Raw genomic sequence first — 22,072 nt, forward strand, 5'->3', positions numbered from 1 at the left:
GGGTTAACTGCTAAGTATAGGGTATGTGATAAAAAGATGAGCTAAGATAAACCATTACTGTCATGTACCGAACAATTTCGTATTTTAACAGGCATTTTTACTGTCATATGGGAAACTTATTCTGAGCTTTTTGTTCAATTGTCCCTTTACTCACATCATCTTATCCAACTCGCACGCGTTAATGAGGCCTAACAACCCGATTGGGTAAAGAGTGTTCCCTTAGTGAAGGCATCGGGAATCCTGTGTTCGTACTTCCTGGAATTGCTGGCATTCAAGAATAAGATGATTCACTGTCGCCGCCGCGAGGCTTTCACAAGTGCAGAATTGTTTGTTCAATGATGCCTATTTGGAATGCTTAGCATTATGATATGAATAAACAACGATTACCTAAACTATGTTTGGGGGAAAATGCAAAATCAACTGTTATCACAAACACTTAGCGGTCGATAGGAAAAGCGGTGTTAAGTAAGTGGGTTTGGCGGGCATTGTAAGAGTTGGTTAGTGCCATGCGGGGGCTCTTTGTATGTAAAACATACGCTTGGTACGTCAGGATCTATTCTGGATAAGTAGTAGTGTAACCTGCTATAGTATCAAGAACGTTGTTGGGCGAGGATATTATGCAACTCGACCTCACGGTCTGTGATGAGTGGTGCTTCTAGTCCAATAAAAGTGTGAAAAAGCCTCACTATATAGGTGTTCGATGGTGAACGTCAAGAGATAGCCTATGATAGTACAGAATGTAGCCTCCTGCATGTCTGTATCTTTTCCAGCCGCCTGCTGCTACATCCAGGCGACCATACGTGGTCTGCGTAATTTTTGACATCACAGATTATAATTTTTTCTATTATAAAAGTGTTGGTATTAAGTAACACGGCGGAGTCTATTTAAGAATTTTGGTAACCCCAAACGAATACAGTGCTTTGTAAATTTCTTATTTATTTTTCACAATTTCCGACATCCGTTGTGTCGCTTCTTTAGTTTTTCGTGTACGTAACGTATATATTATTTTGGGGCGCAGGAAATGTTCAGATATATGCTAGTCTATAGATAACGGAGAAATATATGTTTGGATCCCTGCACAGTTAATCTTGCAAATAGAAAGCATAACTTTCCAAAACTTAAACATGTTTGTTAATATTTTTTAACACATACATACCTACATAACGCACTGCTGTTGTAATTATTTTTCGGCAAACAAAGCACACTCATTTAAATATCAAATAACAGTTTCAAGTACTGTCAATTTCATTCAAGCGGCTGCAGCACCAACAAAGGCCTACTTGGACGTTATTCTCAGTGTGCAGGTGTTGACAAAAATATCAGCGCAATGTCAAAGTATTCCCAGACGGGGCAGCGCATAAAGCAAAGGCAAAGCCAAGCAGATTTTGAAGACAATAACAATATTAATATGCTTATAAATTTATATATATAGATATGTGGTTTGAAGTGAGCCACAGGCGCTTTAGTTAACGCAGTTAGCTGAGTGCTCAATGAAAATATTTCAGTTTTTCTAATTTAGCTTTTCTTTCTACTTGACCAGCATAGACGTTAAGACGCCTGTGGCTATGTTCACAATGTTTTTTCTTGCTAAAATTGCGCTCACATTGAGCTTAAGCATTGCGAGTGATAGCAATGCGCTCTGCTGCCGGCTTAACGATATTTTCATTTACACTCATCGCTATGTTGTGCACTCAACGCATTTGTTTTCTACTCAAAATGAGTGCTGTTGCTCAGCAAGAAAAATGCCTGCTGTTGCGCTCTCGTCCGTGTGGCGCCTTGTTCAGAAATGTGTGAATATCCGAAGCGTACGGTCGGTGGCGGTTCAAACTCGTTTCGTGCGTGGACAAAATAGTTGAAATGTTAATTTTTTTTAAACCTTTTGTAGCGCTGAAATTCAAATGAAAAATAAAACCAAAATAAGCGATTTAAGAAATAGATGCGATTAAACGCCTAAAAGTATGTAATGTATTTTGTGGTAATCTGTTAAAAAAGTGAGCGCGCAATCGAACGGAACTTACGAAAATTTCTCTAGCTTCGCCTTTTCGGGTACTTGTTTTTTCTTGTTTTTTTCGTAAGTATATTCTAAAGGACGAGCAGAAATCATTAAATCAATTAGGCTAAAGGATAAAGAGGAGTTAAAAAACGTTACAAACGCGCGTGTAAATTAAGGGGAAACGCAAGTGAGTAAGTGAAGCCAAAGCGTAGTTCGAAAAAATATCAAGTTAAAGAAAAAGCGCGCCCGCCGGATACACTCTCACGTAGACCAACACAATTGTATATGTATATACGCCCACATTACGCGTAGCAGTGGTGAATGAAAGTGAAAGCGAAAGCTGTTAAATAGAAACGAAATAAAAACGAAGTTAGCAATAAGTTGCTGCTTTTAGTGAAACTCGAACGAAAACAAATATACAGAAACAATGTCCAAGCAGAGTAAATATATTTGTGAAATATTGGCATTATATGTTACATAAATTCAACAAAACTCGCGAAAACTACAGAAATCTCCATAAAAGTGTGCAACCATAGTATATCATTAGGCGCTAGCAGTAAAAAAACATTCGAAAACTGATATAAACTGGACCACGAAATTCGCTTAAAATCGAGACGTGGTTAATGCAACAATAAACGGGCAGCCTTCATATGTCCTTAGCATGCGCTACAAAATTTCATTGGTTGCGCACAAAAGTATGCAACGCGTTTATTGAGATGAATTTTTAAAAAGCTGCACGAAAATAAAAGCCAAACTAGGTCAGTTTGCGTGTGAACGCGGACGCGCGACGCCAACTAGTGAACACAAAAAAAAAAGGCGCACAAAAACAAAAGTATACAAACAAATGAAGTTTACATTCAAAAGCGAACTAAATAATAACAAAAGCGCAAAGAAGCAAGGTAAAAGCATTAAATAAAAGGCTAGGCAAAAGGAAACTAAAACGAAAAGTGAAACAAGTTTTCCAAGCAGAGCAAAAAGAGCGTGCTCTTCGTATATGCATGAGTGTATGTGTGTGTGTGGGTGTGCGCGCGTGAGCTTGAGTGAACCAAAGAGCCTCAGCGTCTATGTCCCGACAAAGGTGAGTAACAAAGCGAATACAAAAAACTAAAAAATAAACGAAAATTGGAAGTAAACAAGAAAATCAAAAACAAAAACAATCTGTGGGCGCCGAAAAATTTGACTTAAACTATTTTTTCGTGAGCCTTGTTTTCTGTAAGAAAAGAGCGTGTCATTGTATTTTTTGTGTGCAGGCGCTTTACACACAGCCAAGTTGACAGCTGACACCAGTGCGAACCCCGCAGCACTTTGTGTTGCATATTTGATGTCACACTTGTTAACAGCAAAGGGACACGCTTGCGTTGCAACGGCGTAGGCGTGTGGTTTAGGCGGCTACATTGCGGCTTTCTCTTTGCCTCAAGTTATTTGCACTTGTGTGTTGCAAATGTAAATTTCCTTGTTTGTTATTATTTTTGTTTTTTTTGTGAAAAGTTTGACTGCTTTGAGTTAACACAATTTTGCATTTATGTTGCATAGTTTTAGGTGCTATGCGTTTGAGCGTTGATTTTGTATGGTAATTTGATATTTGCCTTTGTGAAAGTATGCGAATATCTGCATTAAAAAGGCGCGGGATTCTGAGACGTGTATGACAAATTTTTCTTTAGAGAAATTCTCGTTCTGCTATAGCTGTAGGCTGAATCTCTTATTTTGTGTATAGTCTATAGCTATTCGAAAAATCTCTAGGTTGAAGAGAATTATGAATGGTAAGATTTCATACCTGGTGCAGGCAATTCCAAAAACTATGTAAAGAAACTTTTCACTTTTATATTAATCTTACTAGCTCCCCATATCTCTGCCGATCTTTTATAATATTATATTATAATACTGAGTCTAGTTTTACAGAAAAATGTTATGCATAAAATTGTCCTTGGTTCGATTTTCTCTTCCCAAGCAAATATGTATATCAATTATTTTATTAATAGTAAATTTATTTTTTTTCAAAAAGTCAAAGAAAAAATTAGAGAAAAATTATAGATATGCATGATTTATAAGGGTCCAATACTTCACACTTTGTCAGGGTCTAGTTTGATCCCTCCTTCAACTAAAAGCAGACAAGCAGAGGCAACACTCTGGGATTTTTTCTCAATTTTTTTTTTTAATATCAAGGTGTGCTCCTCAAATGAAAATAGAAACGGCGCCAAGTATCGAGCAAAGATCTTGACGTAAATTTTGTATAATATTTTCCTCTCGAAAATAGTTTTAATTTTTAAATCAAGTGCATTAAAACTGTTGTGTTTTAATAAAAAAAAATTAAGTAAGGAAGAGCTAAGCTTAGGTGTAACCAAACGTTACATATTCTTGCAACTTGCAAGGAACAAAGACCGAGAAATACCTTCAGGTTTTGGCAAGACTTTATATCCAACTAAGGAAAGTATCGCCCTGATATCATTCATTTAAGGAAAGAGGACACACTGTTATAAGAAAAAGATTATTTCTGAATTTTATTAAGATTTCTTACATATTGATTGTTATTAACCGAAAATTCAAAAATATTTATTTTAGGTATATAGGGGCTAAGGGAAGTGTTGACCTGCTTTCACGAATTTTTGGCAATAGTTATAGTGCGATTTCACCAATTTTGGGACGTAAGATGGACTACCTTGCGAACACTATTTGTGCAAAGTTTTTTTCTGATAACTTTATTGATGTTTGATTTGTATACTGTAAAGTAAAAGAATCAGATGGACTTTAAAAGTTTTTTATATAGAAATTAGGCGTGGTTGTCATCCGATTTTTTTGATTCCGCTATTTGCAGCTATTGTAAAATATCATAAATAATTGAAATTTAGATGTTTTGAGTAAATAAAAAAAAAATTTATCTAAATAATAACTTAAAGTATAAATTCTAAGATATCTCAACCACAAAAATTTCAAGTCGGTTTGTTGGCCAGTGTTACATTCATCAATTAAAACAAAAATATTCAAAATCTCTCTTAGACATACAAGTAGAAACTAGTTTGCACAGAAAAAGCTTAAAGCTACTACTAGAAAATTTCCTGAAATCCAAAACCACCAAAGTCATTCAAAACTATGTCAACACTTACCAAAAGCTAAAAATTGCAAAATATTTGACATCAGCGAAATTCGGTCGAGACTACACAACCGGATCTGCACAAATACACACATAAGCAGCAAATCGAGAGCGTAAAACCTTAAACCGTAGCGCATATATTTATTTATATATATATGTTTGTTTGCCTTCGCCTGCTTGAGCTGCTGAGTGGGTGAGCGAGTGAGTGAGTCAATGAGTTAGTGAGCGAGCTATTATGTTTATATATGATTCCATACACACACACATGCACACGCTGAGAAAGCCAGTGAGAGTGTAGTGCAAGCGAAATTCAAAATAAGGTACGCACTTTTAGCCTTGAAATTGTAAGCTATAAGGATTTGGGCTACTAAGTGTTGGTTTGTGTCGGTGTGTATGAGTGTGTGTAATTGTTGTGCAGGATAAGGAGGTAGCAATGTGGCGTAGTAGTAAAGGAAGTAGGCAAATGTTTATACAAAGTAGTAGAATTTAGGTGTAAAAGGAAATAAGAACTATTGAATTGGCGTGTAAGAAGAATTTGCGAAAATATTTGAGAAAAGAAATGTGTAAAATGTGTAAAATGTGTAAAACGGTGAATTTACTGTAAGGACCACATGCGTTTTAAGTTGTTAAAATGTGCGGTTGTTGCAGTTGGTTTTAAATTGTTATTATATTGTTATAAGTGTATTGACTCTGCCATAAAATCAAATGTGATTGTATAGAAAGCGATGGAAAAACTAAACGTTTTCTGTAGTTTTCTTTTTTTTTGCCGTAGATTCTATGGTTATAGCTGTTGTTTATATTTACACTGTTTTGTTGGTTATTTTGTCGATTGTTTTGTTATTTTGTTTACTCTTTATTCTGCAGGAAATGCTTTTTATATGTTTTCGCATTCGTGTATATTATATCCTCATCTATGATATCTAGAAAAACTAACTATTTTAATCCATGCGATGTTATATTGGTTTTTAGACATGTTGGAATTTTTAAATATTTGCATTATGTATTAGCTTGAGAAAAGAGAGTAATATTAGGGAAATAGCCTTTGATTTGTAGTATTATTTAATTAACCTACCAATGGGAAGATGTATAAAACTTCAAGTATTTAAATAAAGATTACAAATCAATGTTTATTTGGATGCAATTTGAAATATGTTACATGTAAATATAAAATGTCCTAATAACTATTACACTTCGACAAATATTGCAAAAAGTCGACTGCTATATTCGACCTTAAAAATCTTTCTATAGAAGATTTTAGCCGTTCGAAGGCGCTTTAGCAGCTTTGAATAATATCAAAATGAACACCAATATTACATGGGGAGTTTCAGAAATATATCTAGCATATACTATACTACTATATTAGCATTAATACCAGCTGATCAAATTTGACTCGGACTGACAACAAAAAATATAATTTTTTTAATACAAACCTTTATCGTCGCCATCGAAATAGGTTCATTAGCAATTCTAGCATTGACTGGAATAGTCTTTAGTGTCTTCAGTGAATTTTGATTTTTCCGGTCCCGGCTCATGTTCAGAGCGCCCTTTCGGTAAGTTGTGGCATGCATAAACCCAGGTCTAGTCATTAAGATTTCTTTTGGGACCTCTACTCGACGTTCTTTGCAAGAAATTCAGGTCTTTTGATACGAGTTTAGCATTCACCTGTTAAGTCAATCAATCAATAACAGATGCTGAGATCCTTTGTCATTACTCAGTTGCCAACACGACGATTTTCAAGACTGTTTTTGTTTTTTTTTTACTTTTTCGATGTTATAATCATAAACAGAGGTGGATGTATGACTCGCATTAGACACGCTTTCGATCACTTCACCACTATTAATGATTAGTTTGTGCCATACTAGTGTTCGTGATCACGCAGACTCCCCAAAACACTTCTGCAGCATTTTCAACGATTCCGTGATTTGATCGGATACACAAAATTTTAAGCAAACTCCTTGTTCAATTTCCTTTTTTCATGATAAAAATCGCCAGACATACATTTCGTGTCGTAAACAAATGGTATAAAGTATAAGGATTAAAGAGCTTTTAACAAAATTTTGATATTATTTCATTTCTAATAACAATGTAGTATATTTTAGGTTTGTCGAATATTATCTGAAATACTAGTTTTTCATTCAATAACAATATTTGTTATGTATGTATTTGGCCTGAGTCTAAGGATAGTAGTGAACCCTATATAAAAATATAATTTTTCTTAGGGGGATCTAATAGTAAAATCAAATTTTTTTACATAAAAAAAATTTTAGTATACTTATTTCTTAAAACAAGTCAATTGAGTTAAAAGGTATTTATTTCCATGGGAATAATTTTATTTATATTATTTTTCAAGCTCGAAGGAGAAGCTTAAAACAGAGCTGCGGGAGCAAAAATTTAAGGTTTGAGATAATATTATTATTAATCTTGAGTTGTGTATTTATTTTTTACTCCATTTTAACATCAAATATTATGATCTGAAATAAAAAATAAATATATTTTATTTTCTTGTACAAAGTACTAAACTTAGGCGAAACCGTTGGATTAAGTACTCACTTTTAAGCACGACTAAAAATAACAGATTTAAAGCAACCATTGGATGAGTTACATGGGAGGAGTGAATAAAATCTTGCAATATATGTAAGCGTGGCTCTGCGTGATTGTGGGAGTGTGTAAACGTGTGTGTATATGTGAGTATTCTCCTACACTAAATGAAATATGCATTATTTATGCGGATAGCATTGAAAGCGTAATGCACAGTTCAAGGATATTTTTACGTTACGCAAATATCAGGCAATACATAGATTTACCACGCACACACACACACATATATGGTATACCCACACACAAAATACAATATAGCAATAGTAGACACGCATACACCGCAGCGAAAGTGGCAATAAGTGAGCAGAGCAACATTGCATGCATTACAGCAAAAACAATAGCAACAAAAATAAAACACAGAGATTGAGTAACAATAATATTTGCGAGGTTTCATCCTTTCAATGCAGCGAGTTTCTTGTTTTTGTATAATGCTCAGCCGAAAAACAGTCACATGTGTGCATTTGAGTGTTGGTGCTTGAGTATGTGCACGTGTATGCAGGCATAAGGACAGTGACTAAGTGCCCTTGAGTTGGCAAAAGGTATTTATACTCACACACACATCCACACGTACGTACAATGGCAGTCGAGCTGGTGTGCATTTGCGTTGGCTGCAGAGACAAAAGTATTGATTTTACGCGGCAAATGCCACCGCTCTTATTAGTCTTTACGAATACTACCAACAGAGCGGTAGCGGCGACGGCGATGACGACGTCGAGCACGACAGCGTTGAGATGATGACGATGTTAACGACGACAATGACTACATGGCGCTGGCTGTTATTGCTGACAAGCGCGTAGTAACACAAAAGCAGAACGGCGTAGCTGTTGATTGCGTATACGCCATGGAGGACACACAGCCGAGCTTAAGCATACAAGTGTTACGCAATTGTCTCGCTTGTGTAATACTCGTAAATTTGCATATGAGTATGTGTGTGTATGAAGAAAATTATATATATTTTTTCCTTTTTGATTTTTGTCTATGTAATCGGTTGAGGGAGAGTGGAATACACAGTGATTTTACGCGTTGGCTTTCATCGTGTAATAAAAAATTGCTTTCCTTCTTCTTTAATCGCAAAAATAATTGAATGAATTATGTAAGAAAAGTATTGAAAGAGATAGTAAGATATGCTTAAAAATTAAAACAATGTTATTAAGACAAATATTTTTGTTAACCGATTATTTTTAGAATCAAAAAGCTGTTCTTTTATTGATGGTAGTATATAAATAAATACATTTAGATATATAATATTTGTATAATTAAATTGTAGATTATGTTTTTATGAATTTTATTGATCGAAGCAACAAGATTTTTGAAAAAAATTTCAATCATTCAGAAAAAACTTCCTCAGGACCAGACATCTTCTACGGAGGTCCTTATAGAGATCGGCTACGGTATCTCTATGACTTTCTTTAAGTATAATGCCCATTAAAAAAATCACAAAAAATTCATTTTTTTCTGACTTACAAGTAGATATACCACTTAAAACAACCACATTCAGTAAGTTTTCTAAGACTTCGCACACATACATAAGCGGAGAGGCTTAACTGGTATATGAATAATGGATATTTTTCCTTTTGGAATATTAACAATTCTAGAGATACAGATGTAGGCTTCAAAATTTTACTGCCTGTAGGTATTTTTGGACCATACTTTCATAAAACTATAGTAATTTTGCCAACGCTATTATCAATATTAAGCCCAATATAAATAAATATATATATAATATTGATATATATTTAATATTGAGCCCAATATAAATTATCCATGACTTTTTGCCTCCCATATCAGAAGCTAGGTGCTAAATTATTCCAGCAGGTGGCGCAGCAAGCTGTTGAACATGTGAAACATCTCTTTATTGTGTTGAAGTTGAGGCGAAAGAATCCCTACAAAAAATGAGAGTCTGCAAATTTGCCACCTAGATGATGAGGTTTGACCTTATTGAAGTTTTCATTCGTCTACTTTTTGTGGGATTATGTCTAATTAATAGTCTATGTAAATAAACCAGAATGATTAGCGCCAGTTGACAGTCAATATTCGATGCTTTATTGACGATTTGAGATTGGCCATATGAGATGCTTGGCACAAAAGTAAACTAACAACTAAATTTCATAAAGTTAAAGAATTTCATTAATTTTTTATGCTTTATGTGAAATAAAAGTGCTATAACTTTAAAAACACCTTTCATTTACTATGATTATATATAATTTTTATATCTATCGGCATATTTGTTGAAGTAAGACAAAGAAAAGGCTTTTTGAGATTCTGAATATAATTATTAATAAAGAGCAGTTTTTATGAAAATTTTCGATTGGAGAGTTATTTAACAAAGACTTCGTGATAATTAGAAAAATTATAATCCTATAAATATTTAATTTATAATTTAAATTTATCAAAATTAAAATTTATCACAAATTTTATATTTTCTGGAAATAAATAACTTCGGCACTTTTGATTAAGTAATTTTTTACTGAAGAAAAGAATTTCAATACGAAACCAGTATCCACGAATTGAAATTGTATAGGTTTAAAATTCGCATAAGTCCCAATAAGAGAATTGTTTTCAAGGTTATAAAATCCAACAAACACATAAACAAAATGCCGAATGAATTTGAAACATCACCCAACCAACCCAGACGCACACAATGCCCTTATGTATAGATATGCTACAAAAGCAACATTTGCATAGGAATAAGCAAATACTGCTAAGCTGGAATAACCTAAGGACATACCATACATAAGCGGTTCAATATACACACATATATCTATGCACATTTTGATAATTCTTTTGTACGTATTAAGTCAAGGGATTCAACACGTGCGCAAATATTGCAAAGCTTTTATCTTATTCCTCGTTTCTTTGGTAGTGTGATCAATCAGCCTTTGCAGCCTTTCAAAACTTTTCCTATCTCAGTTTATTTAACGCTGGACAACAGCAAACAGCACTGCTTGTTGATTTAGCCGTATATTGGCAATTTCACTGGCATGTATGTATGTATGTTTAATATAAATAGGCCTTATGTTAGCTATTCAAAGGTGTTTGCTCACACCGCCACCTCAATTTTTTTTCTTGTTTTGATAATGACGGCAGCATAACAAACAAAGCAAATTGCTTCCAGGAGGGCCGTCATTGAATTCCTTTCTACTTTTTGTGCTTTTGTGCTGCTGTTTACGCTGTTAACATGCTTTTTGTATTTTTTTATTTAGTAAGTTTAGTATTTTGTAGTTGTCTGGTAGCTGGTAACCACAAATTGTTTCGGTTAGTTAAACTCTAGTTAGTATTTAGCGGATGAGGTTTACATATGGTACAGTTATGGCGTATGTAAATATGTAAAATAACATTGTAAGTATATTTGTTGGTAAATACAGGCTTTGTGTTGTTTTTCAAATTAGTATATGGCCTGTAGGGAATATAGATTCAGTGTTAATGAGCAAAACAAATGAATTTAATATAACTGTGTGTTCTAAATCTCATATTTATTGAAAAAACATTAAGAAAGAATTAGGTCAAGGTAAATCAAGCTAACATTATTATGTACAATTACTGCTACAAAAAGGCGTGAATTGACTAGACATTTTCACTTAGAAATAGTTTATGAGAAAGTAAGATATGTTATGGAAACATAAGTTCAAGCTTTTACTATGTTATGTTTTAAGTAAAAACAAGAAAAATCTTTTAAAGGCTATAAAAAGATCTTTACCTTGATTTTGATCGGTTAATTTGTACGGCAGCTATTTGTTTTCAAGAGTGTGTGGTTGCCTAGGATTTGTGTTAAATTTCGTGAAGATATCTGCCCAAATAAAAAAATTTTCCATAAGAGAGCTTAGTTTGAATCGGTCAGTTTGTATGGCTGTAATGATCCAATTTAAAAAATATATTCGGAGATAGTTGTATTGCTTTGAAGGATAATCTGTACCAAATTTCTCGAGAGTATCTTGTAAAATTTCGACAAATGAGTAGCTACTTGATCCGAAAACTATGTGTCAAAATTTCAGATCGATATCTCGATTAAACAGAGGAAATAGTTCGCGTATATAGAAATAGACAGACAGACGACAGACATTTATATATCTACTTTAAGGAGTTTCTATTGTTTCCTTCTGGATGTTACTTCTTCGGAAAGCCCTGTTCAAGTGATAACTAATTGAATTTTCAAGCTTTATTGGGATATGCAACTTATTGTTGTATACACTTTTGGTAGCCACTCTCAAGTAAGAGCAATTGTTGAGAGAGCGAGAGAATGCACGGGATATCTTATGGGGTTTTCAGAATTTTGTTAGGCAGCTAATGGAACATTTCTAATAATTTTTGAAAAAAATTTAATAAATATATTTTTCCTTTGCTTGGCGAATCACCCCGCATTAAGTTTTCTAACAACAGCTCTCTTATAGTTGTTTTAGTCATTTCATATTAAATAAAATATTAGAACTGAAAGTTGGGAAATCTTGACGTAGTTAGTGCCCGATTTCGAAGAATGCTCTGATATAATTGTGAGCGAGGTCACCGTACAATTTGTACAAATTGGTATCAAAAAGTATATAAATATAACGGTAAACTTGTTTTACAAAATCATAAGCCTACTTATTAAGAATCTCTTGGGTATTTTAAAAATTTATTTACACACATACACACATGCATATACATCACACATGCATATTTTACCCACAGCGCTATGTGTGTATTAGTGCAAGAGCAACATTTAAATCTCTCCTCGATGTATGTTTGACATTCAGCATAATCTGCCAAAGTGCATACACGTGCCACTGAATTTTGCATGTGTTGGTTTCAAATGTATTTGTGTATATACATAAGCTGTGTCCCAAAAGTTTTTGACTAGCAATCACTCATGCAGGAGTTATGTATGTAAATACGTAAGAATTTATTTCGAGAACATAAGAGAAAAAAAAATTGTGTAAGAGACCTATATCCGTATGCGTATACATACGTTTTTTATTGCGGTGTTACTTGAATGTTTATTGTTCAAAATATCTGTTAAATGCTAAGCAGATTATCGACTAAAATATGGCAAGAGAAAGACAGATTTGTATACACGAGTATAGATTAGTACTGGAGCACAGAGCTTGAATATTATATATTAAAATTTTTAAATATTCAAAAATCTTTGAGAGCGATACAAATGTGTCCAATTATTTGCATTGATTAATATACCTACAAAAATAATATGCATTACCAATTATATATCTAAATTTTTACTTCTCTCCTTACTTCTACCACTACTGTCATACCCACAATTTTTTACTGCTTGTGCTTTTGTGCGCGAGTCAACTTTGTTTTTGATTTATGTGGCAATCCGTTATTATACTGCAATTGTAGCATACAGAAAAGCGAACAAAACTGAAGCGAAGAAGTAGAGAAGGCGTATAGAGTACAGTGCATGCAAATACAATGGCTCATAAAGGGCAAGTGCAAGTGTGCACTTGTAGAGAATGGAGACTAAGTGCACCATTAAAAATACCAAATGCACGAAGCGTGAAAAATAAATGCACTGCTTCGTAGAATGGAGTGTAGGATTTGAAAATAATCGAATGCTGTTGTGTGTGAATGGGAGCGATTGTTGTTGTTGTGGTGCGGACAAAAGGTTAAAGAAGTACTCATAAATTTACGTGCATTCTTTTAAATTATTTGGAAATTTATTGTGTTGGTTTTTCAATGTTAAGGCATTGTGCTTATATTTATTTATTTATATATATACATTATTAAAATTTTTTGCATTCATTCAATTGTACTACAATATAAGTAACTTGTTGGAAGATAAACCGGTATATTTGGAAAACGATTTCATTATAAATCCCTTTTATACCCTCAACAAAATATACTAGTTTTTTGTAACAATTTTGTAACACTCATAAGGAAAGCTCGGAGACCCTACAAAGCATATACATTAGAGCGGGTTGTTTTACAGGTACTCCAAAAACGCAAAAATTGCGTATGCGGGAAATGTTCTACAGATCATTCTGAACTTATTTACCTAAGAGAATATGAGTCTAAAACCGGTTTCGAGGCAGCGATATTTTAAGTGAATTTTTTTTCGGGATTATAAAAAATTCTTGGTCAGTTTTTGAAATATCCGCATGAAATTTAACATATAGATGCATTTTGAGATTCTGTTAGTCTTTTGTTGAATGTATGTAAACAATTTTTTTATACCTTGAACCCAGAAGTAATCGTCAGAGACCCTATAAAATATAAACATAAATGATCAGCATGATGAGCTGAGTTGATTTTGCCATGTCCGTCTGTCTGTATATATACAAACTAGTCCCACAGTTTTTAAGCTATGGATCTGAAATTTGGCACCTATCCTTTTTTCTTTAAGAAGATTTAAGAAGCTGCTGACAATCGAAATCAAGTACTTGTATGGGAAACTTTTTTATTTGAGATAATATCTGCGCGAGATTTGGTATGGATTATTGTCCAAGGCAACGCTATAATCTGCACAAAAATTGTTCAGATCGAATTCTGATTGCCTATAGCTGCCAAACAGACCGAACAAAATCATGATTAGTTCTACTTGAAGGTTTTCTATTTCAAACAACGATGCTAAGACGAACTACCAAAATGTTTTCCTTTGATTACATATCGTTGGCCAGTTGGGCTTACAGATTTAGTTATACATATAGTTACTTTAAGAATTGTTCCTGTGAAGAGTATGAAACTTATTCACGAAATTATTATTATATATCTTTATACCTACTCAATGCTTTAGTTTTAGGTAATTTTTGTGCTTATTTGATTCCGACATTACTTGCTCTTTCTCGCTTTTCGTTACTCTTTCATACATGCCATTTTGTATTCAACTCTTCTTCATTTTATCTATCCAAGTGACAGGGTGTCTTCACTTCTATCAACATAATTATGACAATCTTTGAAAACATACATTTTTGCTTTTACAATTTTCATTCACTCTTCGCCGCATTCAACCATACAAATGAACATAACCTCAAATTCACTTTTATTGACATTTCTCCAAATTGTTATCTTGCCTGTCAATTTGCATGCAGAAGAGTTTTAGACTTTTTAATTTCGTTGAGTTACTTTTATTTTTGTTTTATGTCGTCTGTTTCTTTATATTTTTATCACAATTTTGTAATGTATAGCCTGTCATTTGATCTGCAGACATATATAAATTTGCTTGCATACTTTTGGGTCATTAGCGAAAGGAAAAACTGTCTATATTGCTTTTCTAGTAATTTCCAACAAATTGTCTACATTCTTATCAAATTGCTCTTGTCAATGGCAAAAACGTGAAACCTTTCAATTGCCGCAGGAATTACAAAAATAACAAAAAATGTGGAAAATTCTTCAAAGTGTAGGGATATACAGTTGGGTGCATGAAATTAGAACCAACTTCAATACTGGGTCGTATTTTTACAAATTTTCACGAACAGACTGATTATCTAATATAGATTTCATAATGAAGTGCTATGTGATAAAGAGATTTCTGTAAAAAAAACAGTTACTGCAGTCACTGCAATAAAATTTTTAAAAATTAGGGGTACTCTAGCCCCTGAAAAGTTTAATAAATGTGTCTACCAATATATACAAAAAATTAGTTATCCGGTATGCTAATACAAATCATTATTATCGCTCTCAAATTATGCTCCATATAAACATACCAACGCTTAATCCAATTTTTTACACTCTTGTTATGGAGTGTCTTCAGCGAATTTTGATTACATGATCCATACGCCTCGGCTCGAATGACCTTAAGTGCCTTCAGTGAGTTTTGGTCTTTTTCGGTTTCAACTCAGTTTTGAAACGTCTTTAGCTAGATTGTTACACAGACTCGACGTTATATTCATAAGCTCATGTCTCATCATCAGGTTCCGGTAGGTTCCTCAGCTACATCTCTTTTACGACCACTACTCGACGTTGTTTGCAAGAAATTCAGGTCTTTTGATACGAGCATAGCATTCACATGCTTCATGGCCAAAACCTTAAACGAAATGTGTTAAGTGTTGCTGAGATCCTCTGGTGTCTCTCTGTTGCCAATGCGACGATTTTCAAAGATGGTTTCCTTAACTACTTCGATATTGTGGTCATTAAGCGCGATAGATGGACGACTCGCATGAGCTATGTTGAAATCAACTGCTATGTGGTACCTTTTCATTCAATCGGTTTTTGGAGATAGCTATTGGGTAAGCTTAGCCTCTATTTGATCTTCGATAATACATTTTTTATGATATTTACTTTCTTTGCTTATACGAAGTTTTTCTCCTAATGATTATAATTTTTAGAGAAACTGTCTCTATTCTGTCTGCTACCACTGTAAAGAAAACCAATATTTTCAACCACCCAAACTGTAGACTAGGAATGTGGCATTTGGTCAAGCAAAATACAAGCGCTTTCTTTGCTTTTTCCAATGCCCACATTTTCATGTCTCTTCTCCAAGTCATTTTTATCTTTGCTGCTCGGTTGCTCTTTGGTCTTTGGTCTATCAAGCTTCTTTTATTATTTTTTTTACATGTTCTGCATACAGCTCATATTTAAAAATTAAATTTAATAGTTTCTATGTAAATAGTGGCACGTTTCTGCATTAATTTTTCCAGTTTTCTTCTACTATCAGTATTCTTTAGTCTTACCTCCTTTTTGTCTGGTTAACCGAGCATTGCACTGGCATTTTTTTAATCAGTGTTTGCCCCATGTTTGTGCGCGGTTGACCGGTTTCTTTTTCTTGGTCTATACATCCGCACATACACTCGCACACATATAGATAACTGCATGGCAGCCCAGCACAGCTGCTCTTCTTTGCAACTTGCAACTGTGTGTGCATATAATAAATGGTGGCTCTCATTATGCTTAACTGATTTAAATTTACGATAATATTTATTTTTACCCGACCACGTAGTGCGCACTGGAAGGAAGGAAGATAGCTATAAAGAAAGAAGATTGGAGTGTTGTAAAGGAACAGCGCCAGCCTGAAGTTGGTTAGCAAATTATGTCAAGAGCCGGGTTGGGAGCCAGCAAAGACAACGAAGCCAAGGTAAGCTCGGTGCAGCTTTGTATAGGCTTTTCTACTCTAATTTGCTGCTTTGCAATTTGGCGCATTTTTAGCGCAGCTAACTATTTAGGACGCCTTACTGGAGAAGTGGTGGATGATGGTGCGCCTTAAAGTTTGCTTTTACGGCATTTAAAGTTTACTTTAATCTTGATTGTCGTACGGTTCCTTTCTATATGCTATTCAGTTTTTTTTGGTACAAAAACTAAAGTAAAATATTGACTGTGCTACATAAAGCACGTTGATTAAATGCCTAAGAGCTGGAGATTCTTTGAACCAGTTGTTTATAAATTTGTTATAGTTCTTGATATTCATAATTATATTTATTAGTGCGCGTTTATTATTTCAATAAAGTTTCTAAAACCATAAAGTGCGGTAGATTAGGTAATGCTCACTTTATATAATATACGTTTTTTCTATGATAACCTTGAACCTCTAAGAAAGATTTTGGGAAAAATGTAGAGTCAAGTACTAAGTTAAATGGATTGCAATTACTTCCAGGTTTATCGCTAACAAATCATTATAAATTCTAATAAATACTTTCGCTTGGGACTAAAAATCCTGGTTACGGTGTAAGTAACCCATCGCGACATGTTATCCCAGGACATATTTTCGTTTTGAGGGTAACTAAATTTTTATACCCCGAACAGCGCATTTTAGGTTTGCCACGGAGTTTGTAATGCCTAGCAGGAAGCATCGAAAACCATATAAAGTTGTCTCGTATATATAAATGATCAGTGTGAAGAGCTGAGTCTAGTCCCTTAGTTTTTGAGGTTTCGATCTGAAGTTTTGAACACACCTAATTTTCTCCCCCAAGAAACTATTTATTTGTCAGAACTGTCAGTAACGGACCACTATACATAGCATATAGCTGCCATAAAAATTGATTGCACAAAATCAGTTCTTTGTATGGAAAACTTTTTTATTTGCCAATATGTTTTCACGAAATTCAGCGAGTATTATTGTCCAAGCCAACATTGCAATCTCCGAACAACGTATTATGTCTAGATCGGGTAATTATATATAACGAACGATGAGAATCAAATTCTTATAGCGAAAACCTTTTTATTTGGCAAGATATTTTCACAAAATTTAGCATAGATTATTGTTCAAGACAACGGTACAATCTCTGAACAAATTGCCCCGATCGGAGCACTATAACATATAGCTGCCGTACAAGCTGACTGATCAAAATCAAGTCTAGTATGGAAACATGTATATTTGTGACGGTTATTATAGTTTCGGCCCGATCAAAGTTAACGTTTTTGTAGTTTATAGTTTTACTGGATATTATATATGCATATCTCAAACATATTTTCTAAACCCATTGCTTATACTAGAACGGAAGTAAAAGGGTTAAATCAAACTTTAGCTGATTTTATTAGGAACGTGAGTTCGAAACTAGCCTTATTCAACATTTTGTGGTATTATTAACAAGCAAAGTTTCTTCGTCACTAGAACAAAGGCTTCTTGACAATATTCGAAATTTTTCTGAAAAATGGAAATACTTTAAACATAGAACTAAGGTTTTCATAAGTAAACTTATATTCACATAGTGTACCCTGTATTAAAGATGGACTATTTTATTCAAAGATTTTAAAAAATTACGTATTAAACTTAGACGCCGTCTTCTGGAAAAACTCTAGGCAACTTGTCACTTGTTCCACATACTACCTACATATATACCTTACCCCTGCCCAGCGTTCAAAAGTGACACCAGTGCCCATGCTGCTGCAACTTTTGGCATATCGAATTCAAGATAAACTAAAATGTGCCCATCAATGACTTGCCCTTTGACCTTTTCGATGCTAAAACAGGCACTGCGTTGCCCTTTAGTTTTACCATATATTATTTTAATACTTACACATATATTCTGGAGAGCAGCTGTTGTAAATTAATGTTTGTTTGCCTTTGTCTTTTTTCCTTATGACTGTAATATTGGCAGATTTGTAATTTTCTTCTCAATTTTCTAGTAATTTTTTCGTTTAAGTTTTCACACAATTTTGCTATTATTTCTCTTGCCGCCTTTCGAAGTTGCCACATACACATAGTTTGCTATATATTTTGCAATTTTTTTTGGATTTTTTTGTTTTTTGGTCTTTCGCAAGCAGAGTAAATTTTGTTGCAAGCGCCTGTTTTTATACTCTCGCAACCTGTTGCTACAGAGTGTAATAGTTTTGTTCACCTAACGGTTGTTTGTATCACCTAAAATTAATCGAGTTAGATATAGGGTTATATATATATAAATGATCAGGATGAAGAGACGAGTTGAAATCCGGGTGACTGTCTGTCCGTCCGTCCGTCTGTCCGTCCGTCCGTCTGTCCGTCCGTCCGTGCAAGCTCTAACTTGAGTAAAAATTGAGATATCTTTATGAAACTTGGTAGACATGTTTCATGGTACCGTGAGACGGTTGGTATTGCAGATGGGCGTAATCGGACCACTGTCACGCCCACAAAACGCCATTAATCAAAAACAAATAACTTGCCATAACTAAGCTCCGCAATAAGATACAAGACTGTTATTTGGTACACAGGATCACATTAGGGAGGGGTATCTGCAGTTAAAATTTTTTTTTTAAAAGTGGGAGTGGTCCCGCCTCTAATAGGTTTAATGTGCATATCTCCTAAACCGCTAATGCTATAATAACAAAATTCACTGGAAGCAAATGTTTTTAGCATTTCTATTGACGATGTGAAAATAGTTGAAATCGGGTGGCAACTCCGCCCACTCCCCATATAACGGTACTGTTAAAAACTACTAAAAGCACGATAAATCAAGCACTAAACACGCCAGAGACATTAAATTTTATCTCTGAGATGGTATAAGATGACTTTATAGGAACCGCGTTCAAAATTAGACAGTGGGCGTGGCACAGCCCACTTTTAGGTGAAAACCCATATCTTGAGATCTGCTTAACCGATTTCAACCAAATTCGGTGCGTAACGTTCTTTTCATGTTTCTATGTCATAGTGCGAAAATGGGCGAAATCGGATTACAACCACGCCTATTTCCCATATAACACCATTTTCAATTCCATCTGATTCCTTCACTTTTCACTATGCATATCAAGCAACAATGATTATATCGGCGTAAAACTTTGCGTGAATAATACGTTTAAAGTATGCCACCTTGTGACCAAAAATTTTCTAAATCGAACCAAAACTGTTCAAGCCCCTAAGTACTAAATATGTGGACCCCAGTACCTATAGTTGACTTTTTACCGTAAATATCAGTCAATCCACAAAGAAATCTCAAACGAGTATACCATTTGACTTTGCGAGAGTATAAAATGTTCGGTTACATCCGAACGTAGCCCTTCCTTACTTGTTGTTTTTGTTATTGCTCCCACACTTGACTCATCTCTCACTTTCATTGCTTAGTTAGCAGAGAAGAGCTCGAAAGCAAATAAGCCGCAATTGAGTTGCGTTTCTTGTATTTGTTCTTGTAGATATGAATGTTTATGTGTGTATGTGGGTCTTCAGCGTTGCCTTGCCAAGGCTGCTAGCGCAAGTTCAGTAATGGTAAAGTAGTAATAGCAAAGGCGAAGGCAAAAGCAAAGTTTATCCTTGTAATTTTGAGTTTCTTATTACAAGAACCAGCAGTTGTTCGTGTCTACGTTTGTTTGTTGTTTTTCTTATTTTTGTAACACATTCTCATGACCGGCTATTGGCCGGCTGGCTGGTCTCCGCAGGCGTATGACACTGTAGAGCAATATATACTTGTACATATATATATATATATATATATATATATATATATATATATATGAGTATATATATATGAGTACGTGCGTGCGTGTCAACGCTCGTGTTCTCACAAATTTACTTTTGCAGGTAGCACAGTTATACACCCAAACATGTATTCATACTCCTAAATGCTTGGCTTTGTGTCTTTCTTTTGTGTAGCAAACTTTTACTTGATTACCAATTCCAATTTTTTTTTATTTAAGCACACATTTATCACAAATTTATCTGTGTGTATACATATATATATATACATATATTTACCTCTGCCGCAATTCTTTCGAAAGATTAAGGAAAAATTAGGTGTCCCGCAGCAGAGATAGCGTGAAATTAATAGAACTTCCGTCCAAGTGGGTACTTTGCACCTACACAGCTATGCGCGCATACACACACACACACCCACACATAAAATTTCTTGTCGCACGTGGGCGCTTCACAGTTATTCCATTTCATTAATTTGTCTCAAAGCTAAGTATGCTGTGGACATTTTTTCACACAATTTGAATTCGATCTGCGAATATGTGTGTTGCCAAATTGTTGTTGTTGTTGTTTCCTCATCTTAGCACCAATGCGATGTTGCTGTTGCTGATGTGCGACTGACATTTTCCTTGCTTTCGCCAACACCTTTGCAAAGCAAACAAGTGGTTTATACTTTTAGCTTCTGTATTAGTCCTCGGGGTAATGTTGATTTCTATGAAATGCTGGCCATAACAGTGGAAAATATATGAAATAATTTAGTCTTTAAAGAAATGTCATTTCTTGCTACTAAATAAAGTTTGAATCAAATGCTTTTGCTATAATTTTTGCGATTTGCTTACTCGTAGGAAAAATACCGGTGTTTGAAAAGTGCTGTATAGCTACTTTGGCCGATTATATGCTTCGCCCCAGATCTTTTGAGACTTATGTATATTTTCTCTTAATATCTAAAATCAAGTCGAGGGAGCAATTACTTCAAAAGCTAAAAGATAAAACCCCATTTCTGGCATTGATTGATCGATTTGTATAAAGATCTTAGTTCCGTTTATTATGGAGGTACAATAGTGAAATTGTAAGAAACGGTTTAAGCAGCTTTCTCCAACATATCCTTCAGATGTAAAAATCTAAGACCATTTCCACTTTTGCAAGATTAATTCTGAGAAATATGTTATATTCTCACAATAGAAGACAAGTACCTGTAAAAAGCAACGTGAAAAGTAAATACGAAAATATGAGTGGATAAGAAGATGAAAGGCAAGGATATCTCGAAAAAGTGCTAAACATATCTTAAGTGGGACAAAGGTGATCTAAATTAATTGCAGAAACAATAATCCCAGCCAAATTTCGTCAAGATATCTCGTCAAATATAAAATTTTTTCATACATGGACTTGATTTTGACCGATCGTTTGTTTTGTGGCTATAAGCTATAATGATCCGATATCGGCCGTTCAAACTTCTTGAGGAGAAAAGCACGTGTACAAAATTTCAGTTCGATATCTCAAAACCTGGGGGACTAGTTTGCGTAAATACATTTAGACAAACAGACAGACGAACATATACATCTCGAAAACCTGAAAATTTTGAGGATTTCGAAAGATGTAACTCTAAACTTAGTTAAGTTTGTTGTTGCTTATAGTTCTGAAAGACTTAGAAGAA

The 22,072-nt window shown here is 34.3% G+C and overlaps 1 protein-coding gene across 1 annotated transcript in view; it reads left to right on the top strand.

Annotated features, from left to right (window-relative positions):
* The first annotated feature begins 1,658 nt into the window (after window positions 1-1,658).
* Window positions 1,659-22,072, top strand: part of Hs3st-A (Heparan sulfate 3-O sulfotransferase-A) — a 155,120-nt gene continuing 134,706 nt past the window's right edge. The window contains exon 1 of the mRNA XM_014247350.3: window positions 1,659-3,071. The gene's annotated coding sequence lies outside the window, so the exon portion shown is untranslated. The remainder of the gene's footprint in view (window positions 3,072-22,072) is intronic.

This window comes from Bactrocera oleae, chromosome 4 (assembly GCF_042242935.1).
Source record: "Bactrocera oleae isolate idBacOlea1 chromosome 4, idBacOlea1, whole genome shotgun sequence".
NCBI classification, from domain to species: Eukaryota; Metazoa; Arthropoda; class Insecta; order Diptera; family Tephritidae; genus Bactrocera; species Bactrocera oleae.